This window comes from Neophocaena asiaeorientalis, unplaced genomic scaffold (assembly GCF_003031525.2).
Source record: "Neophocaena asiaeorientalis asiaeorientalis breed wild unplaced genomic scaffold, Neophocaena_asiaeorientalis_V1.1 scaffold545, whole genome shotgun sequence".
Taxonomy (NCBI): domain Eukaryota; kingdom Metazoa; phylum Chordata; class Mammalia; order Artiodactyla; family Phocoenidae; genus Neophocaena; species Neophocaena asiaeorientalis.
Window position 1 is genome coordinate 70,395 of NW_020174638.1, and position 8,114 is coordinate 78,508.

The window sequence follows — 8,114 nt, forward strand, 5'->3', positions numbered from 1 at the left end:
TGTAAGGACAGAAGTTCAACACGTACTTTTGTGCCCAAGCACATTTGCTTATTATCAAGCAAATGTGAGACAAGATAGTATTATATAATTGCAAGCAATATAGTATTAATTAATTTATTTATTTTTGCTGTGTTGGGTCTTCATTTCTGTGCGAGGGCTTTCTCTAGTTGTGGCAAGCGGGGGCCACTCTTCATCGCAGTGTGCGGGCTTCTCACTATCGTGGCCTCTCTTGTTGCGGAGCACAGGCTCCAGACGCGCAGGCTCAGTAGTTGTGGCTCACGGGCCTAGTTGCTCCGTGGAATGTGGGATCTTCCAGACCAGGGCTCAAACCAGTGTCCCCTGCATTGGCAGGCAGATTCCCAACCACTGTGCCACCAGGGAAGCCGGTAGGAGAATTTTTTTAAGAATTGGAAAGTATCTCTAATTAAAATAATTCAGTGTTTTCTCTTTTGAAATAAGAGAACTGAGCCCCAAAGAAGTGAAGGTCACTGTGGTATTTCATATTAAATTGTGCCACTGTCAATCTGCTGTAACTCATTCCACTAACAATGGCAAAGCCAAACAACTGGTTTTCATTGAGAAGATGAAAATGTGCTTCACTTTATTTCAGTTATATCTCAGGGAAAAGTATTTTTTTAATGTTTATTAGCATCAACAGTTTATTTTATAGATCCTTCTCATCTACTGATCCCCCTCCATTTCAAGCAACTGAGGAGTGTTGGGAGATGTGTTTCTCAGAAGAAGAAATATTCAAATATAAGACAAGGGAATAGAGAGTAAATATCTTGCAGGTGATGGAACCTGTCATCATGGTGAAGTCAATGCTTTCTTCAGACCAGAAATTTCCAATGAAGTCAGGTCTTTGTTAGCTCAGTGAAAAAGAAAAGAAAATTTGGTTTCTGCCTAAGTTAACTCTACCACTTTTGTTAAGAGAAGATATGGGAGACAGAGAGATCTGTGAAAACTGGTGAAGACCGTGCAAATTGCTGTGGGATCTAGTTGCCCCTGACATGGAAATATTGTTTTACTTTCAACACAAAATCTTCATTTTACATTATATTGAGAGATTTATGAAAGATTGAGTTTTGGATTACATAGGAAACAATGTACGTGTAAAGCAAAGTTGAAAATGAAAACCAGCATGAGACTAGGGTGAGGCAGACACAAAATTTAGAGGATGTCAAAAAATTCAGTAATCGAGAAATTATAACTATAATGCAATTATTTAAAATTCAAAAAGCAATCCAAAGATACGGATGATCAAGGCAAGCCAGAAGGAAACTGAGTGACTATATATTTTTGTGGTGTTAAATATCATAGGAGTGGGATTATAGAGAATGACTATTTACAGAATTTTGATTGGAGCTGAATGTAAAATACCTGTGTATAGGTCAGCTTCTTCAAATTCACTTTTGCTTTTAAATATCTCATACTGTTTATCAGTACCTAGTCATAGATTCTGCAATATATTTTTTCTTTACCTGGTACTTGATAACACTGAATTTTTAATTACTTTGATTTGAATTGAATGTCATTAGAAGAACTAAAGAAAACATGCAAGACAACATGGGTTTGATGATACAGAAAATGACATGAGGATTACATGGAGATATAGAGAAATTGTGTTGCGAATGTCTACCTTTTTTATATAAAGACTTCACAATTAATGAATTACTATATATATTATGGAACAGCATATGGAGAAATGACTTCAAGAAATGAGGGATAAAAAATGGTTAAAATAATTAGACATAAATTAACAAGCTGTTGTTCCCATCAATTAGAAAATCTGAGGTGGTAAATTCAGATTGAAAACATAGACAAGTACACAAATAAAGTTAAAACTTACTACTTGAGAGCAAACATTTTAATCCCTAGCTTATATGTAAAAAAGTAAACTTTATTTTAAATTCAGTGTAATCATTTTATCTAAACTAAAATGGCATAAGGAAGATTATATGTGTAATATATCTCTATGCAATTATCTGCAGTGTAATTTCATGTGCTGACTGATTTGGTAAATTGAGTAATACTTCAAAGATGCACATTCTAAGTGTGTAAAGTGCCATGATGATTTGATTGAACAAGATATTTAACATTATTATTTCTGAAAAAAATCATAAAGAATTTGGATATTATCTAATCTACCTTTTTCCCTTACTCTAATATTAAAGATGAGGAATATATCATTAGGTGATGTTTGGCCTCTCAACTTTCTGTTGAAAGACTCTGGCTTATCAGGACACAGTGAACACTTATACACAAAAACATGCATATTTACAATAATTAAAACTCTGCAGAGGTATTGATAATCAGGAAGTCTTTTATAGAGTACGTGTTCAAAAACAGAACAACCAGAGCAAGGAGAATAGTTTACCTTGGAGTAAAAATGGAAGGAAAGAAACAGAAGAGTAAGCATAAGTACTAATTAGTCAACAAGTGTTTACTTAGGGTCTGTTAAAGAAGTCTGGGAAGGAACATTTCTAATGAAGACAATCTAGATAAGCACAGAAAAACAGACATAGATAAATTGATTGAAACTGTAAAATTTGGCCTATTTGAATTTCCATTGGCCCATATGTTAGCAACTTGTAGAACTGACTCAGCAGTCATGCTGTCCCTGTTAGGTTATCAACAATATCTCTTGAGATTTAGAAGGGTGACAAGCCTCCTAAATCCAAAAATGAATCCACATTTTCAAGGAGAGCAAGACATGCTCATCAAACCACAGAAGGATTGCGAAGATTGTTTCATAATATGACAAACTCCTATTCAAGTGAGAACATATATTTATATTTATACTATTCAAAGATTCATGCTAGCACGGGAATAGGTATTATGTTTTGATGACTGCTGAAGAGATACTTTTGCCTTTATATCTTTCTATAATAATATCTAAATTGATTTTTAAAATGTTTTTGTTTACTGATTAAAGGTATCTAATAAAAGAACTAAAATTACCCACTAAGTTGAATGGTAGAGCTCAATGGTGCTTGTTTTATTGCTCTTCTTGACTTTTAGGTTACATATTATTTTATATGTATCAAGTATTTTATACTAAAATATATAAAAAATAAAATCCTAGGGAAATTGCTTACCACAATTAATAAAATATTTTATGCCACAGTTGCTTATGTATATTATATGCTACATTTGGAGTTCTCTGGGAAAGTATGAAGATGAAATATAAGGGACTGAAAGGGGAAGGTAATGGAGAAATTAAGAGAAACAGGGAAAGAATTCCAAAATCAGATTTATGCTCAGAAAAAGATGTTTCTTTGTCTCGATCCAAAGGGTTTTAGCTCTTCTTAGAAGAAACCAATTTTAACAAACTAATATGTGTGTCCAATATATGCTTAGGCCTGTCTATTCTGGGAGAAAAAGAAAGCAGTGTGGTGTAGGGTAGTGATTCCCAAATATTGCTGTGCAATATAATCATACGGGGAGCTCTGAAAACATCTCAATGCCCAGGCTGAACCTCAGACCAAGTAAAATCCTGGTAACTGGTATCAGTAGTTTTAAAACTCTCTCAGGTGATTCTAACGTGCAGCCAAGTTTGACTCTCACACTTGCGCTTATATCAGTAATACCAAAGCAGCTTGTTAAAATACAAATTTTGGGGACCCAACCTCAGAGCTTCTGACTCTGTAAATCTGGGTGGGACCTGAGAATTTACATGTCTAACAAGTACCCAAATGCTGCAGTGGCTAAGGACCAGGAAACCACACTTTGAGAACTAATTCCATAGAGTATATAAAACTAGACTTTAACTTAAAGGAGTCTATATCATTATCAGCACAGAGCACACACACACACAGAAAGTTAGATATACAAATCAGGATATGTTAAGTGTTAAATGAGATTGTTTGGAGGTTGCTTGGCGGTTCTAGCAGGGAAGCACAGCTACCTTTGACCTAAGAGTGGTCCTGCTCTAGCCAGGAGCTTTGTGAAGGATGCACATGGAACTGGCAGGGAGGAAGGGAACACCTGCCCAGTCAGCCAGATCAGCCAAATCGCTCACACGTCCATGGATATATTGTTAAATGAAGAGTACAGACAGTAAAAGAGGAAGAATAAATTACTGTGGGTTTAGTTGTTCACTTCTTGGCTTTGAAGAATAAATGGAATTTAAATAGGCAAGAGGAAATTTCAGAAGCTCCATTAGAACTGGAAGCTCATTGACTAGAAGTATCTGTGTAAAATTAGGTAGTGATGTATACCATTTGTTTGGGAGACAATAAGGTCTCACTGGCCGAAACAAAAGATTTGTGCAAGGAAACAGTGGTTCCCTTTGGGAGAGTCTTTTTGAAAGCTGGTGCTGGAGGATCTACATAAAAATCTGAATAAAAATACAGTTTATCCACCAGGCAGTAGGGAAATTCTTAAAGACCTGAAAAGTGTCCCTTGCAGGACTTTTTATTACAATGATCATTAATGGCAGATTTCTAGCCAGACTCCAGTGAACTCAATATTACATAAATAAAAACTGAAGTCCTATCTTTTGAAAGACCATTAATCACTTTCAGAAATGAGGCATTTTTAATATTATCAAATTAAACACAAATGGATATTAAAAACTCCAACAAATGTTTATCAATAAAAGTGAAAGTCGAGGACCTTATTAGTTAAATAGGTATTAGCTGGTATAGCTTAAGTGTTAGCTATAAAATAAAAAAAGTAAAATAAAAATGATACTAGTAGCAGTGGGGAACAACCCAGAGAGATGTAAAAGGTGTGACCTTCCATGATAAGCTCATATTTCACAAACTACTAAAACTATCTGTTTCCCTAATTATCCTTTGAATCTCTTGATATACAATTTCATTACACATTAGGTTTTCCACATTAACAGAAAAAAAACACTAAACAAATCTTGCAATGTTGAAAAAAACTATTAGAAAGTCCTTATCTGAGTGTTCAGAATGATTCCAGGTCCTGACTCTTTAAGGTCAGAGTTTTTAAAAACTGCAGAAAACTATATCTTCCTTTCTGGTTAGGACCAAAATCTTAGAAATCAGAAGACACTTTCTTCCCTAGAAACTAGTTAGTAAAAGTGACCTTTAATCCTGATCCCTCTAGCCCATTTGCTTAGGAATGCATGATTTTTTTTTACCCTAAACTCAAAGTAACGTGTTATAGGGAAGTAAATGAGAAATGCTTTTCTGGGAATATGAGGAAAGGAAAGTCATAACAACATTGAACAAAATGTAGAAAACATAGCCTTCAACCTGAATAGAACTGAATAGTGTTTATGGAAAGACATAATAATAACAATGGTGGCAACAATAACAACAGTAATGAGCATATATATAGAAGGGCCAGGTACTAATCTGGGTACTTTATTCTCACTAATTTACTGGAAGTCAAATTATTAATTCATTGCAAAACCATTGTCTTATCACCCCCATTTGACAGAGATGGAAGCTGAGATTCATAGGTGCTGAGTAATGTGCCTAAGATCACACTAAATGAATGAACCAGGATTTAAATGCTGGTAGCAGGGTCTCAAATCTGTGCTCTAAAGCACACTCTATGCAAAACATACCCTACGTTGGATGAGTGAAGTCATGTGAGCATTTGGAATGAAATATAGAAACAGGAAGGTGATATCTGAGCTGCGCACATGGAGAAAACGTCCATGCTATTGGCATATGACTGTGACAAGAAAGGATCAATTAAGGAGAGGAGAGGATGGAGTTTTCTTATTTTCTGTTTTGGCTCTAGACAAATAACATAAGGCAAATTTATGTGGGAAAGATAAGCAGGAAAGTGAACACCAACAAAATCAGCTTTAAGCTATGTAATTGTAATTTCCAAATTATTTGTCTCTCTTTACCATTATAACAGAGTATTTTGAAGGTGGGGTGGAGCCTAATTTCAATGCTGGGTTTCTAGTATCCAGAACAATGGCTGGAAAGCAAGAGCTGAATACATCTAAGCTGCATATAAAATGAAAGAATGGCTTGGTTCAAAACCTCCTTAACAGAGGAAGATTTCCAAGATTACTATGATCTATAAATAAACTTTCATCTACTCTCTTTCTGTTAGAATGTGTAAATGTAAATTTACACTTTTATCTTATACTTACAAATGTTTCCCTTTTTTACTCACCTCAAGTATCAACCTTTTTATTCATATAAAGAAGAATAATTTCATGGGACTTCCCTGGTGATCCAGCATTTAAGACTCTGTGCTCTCAATGCAGGGGTCCCCATTCAATCCCTGGTCAGGGAACTAGATCCTGCCTGCATGTTGAACTAAGAGTCTGCATGCCACAACTAAAAGATCCCATGCAGCAACTAAAGATCCTGCATGCCACAACAAATATCCTGCCTGCCACAATTAAGACGCGGTGCAGCCAAGTAAATAAACAAATAAATAAATATTTAAACAAAGAAGAATTTCAAACATTACCTACTGTAAGTATCACATTGCTTTATTTGGATTATTACATTTAATATTCATATCAGTACAAGTTCTGTTTGAAAAGGTCTTGAACCCAACTGGAGCATAAACATCTAGTCATCATAAAATGTGTCTATATTTTGTCTCTCTACAATGTCAAGAGTTACATACACTCTTTTTTTTTTTTTAACATACGATTACAAGAATAATCTTGTGGGTTTTTTTAAGTGCCAAGAACTTTACATATAATAATTCCATTTCAGTTGATGACAAAACCATCCTTCCAATTGTTTGAGCCAACAGTCCTCTCCTATCAATTATTAAATACTTTTGGCATTTGTTTAATATACATCCAGAATCTTATCACTTCCTATCTCCACTGCTACTATCCTGAATCTTACAACCCAAGGCAATGTTGGTAAAATAGTTATTGTATATTATATTATATTATTATATATAGTATATTATCCATACTTTAGAGATGAAGAAATTGAGGCTTCACAAGTTTAGGTGATTTTATTTATTTCATTTATGCACTAGGGACTTGGAAGAACAAAATAGACATTCTAGTTGGGGAAGGCCAACAATAACCAATAATATAAAAATATTAAATTAGAAGATAATAGGTGCTACATAAAGAAGAAAGTGGACCAGAGAAAAGAGTATGGGTGTATTGTAAGGAGGTGAGGTTTTAAACAAAACAGACTGGTCAGGATAGGCCCATTGAGATAAAAAAGAGCAATGATTGTAAGAGATAGAGCAGTCAAGCAGATATCTGGAGAAAAGTATTCCAGGAAGATGGAAAAGATAGAACAAAGTCCTTAAAAGGAGAGTGTGCATGTCTGAAATATTTTAGGAAGAATAAGGAAGCTGGTGTTACTATAAGAGAGAGAAGCAAGAGAGTGGGTAGTAGGACATGAGATCAGAGAAGTGATATAGACCATTGGGAGTACTGTGAGTGAAACAGGACCTGTGGTAGGGTTTTAAGCAAAAAATTGACAAAACCTAAATTTTAACTTAGAAGAACCATTCTGGCTGCTATGTTGAGAATAAATTGTTGGGGGCTATAGTAGAAGCATGGAGAACAGTTAGGGCAATATTGCAGAAACAAGCAAAAGAGGATGGTAATTTGGACCAAGATGGTAATAATTGGTTTTGAGAAAAGAAGACCTCTGGATATGTATAAAAGGTAAAGGCAAAAGGATTTACTTATATATTAGATGTGGAGATATGAGAGAAGAAGAGCAAGGGATCAGGCCAAGATTTTGGGCCTGAGAAATTAGAAAGTTGGAGTTGTCTTCAATTGATAAGACCTAGGCAGCAGGTGAAACAAGTTTGGGAAGAAGATCGGTACTTCAGTTTTGGACATTTTTTGTTTGCTTCTTTGAAATTGTTATTAGCTATTTAACTGGAGCTGTCAAGTAGAGAGTTGAATACATGACTGGAGTTTAGAAAGGAAGTCTGAACTGGAGATATAATGTTTTAAAAGTTCATAAATCTTTTCTATTGTGAAATTTCACGTACCTTAAGAAGATGCAAAACAGAACATTTTACAGTTCTATAGTTTATCACAAGGTGAACACTCATGCTACCACCACCCATAATAAAGCAAGAACATTTCCTGAACTCCAGAATCCCCATGCCCTTCCCAATCACTGCCTCCTACCTCCCTCAACAGGTAACTAATATCCCAGATTTTATGGTTTTAT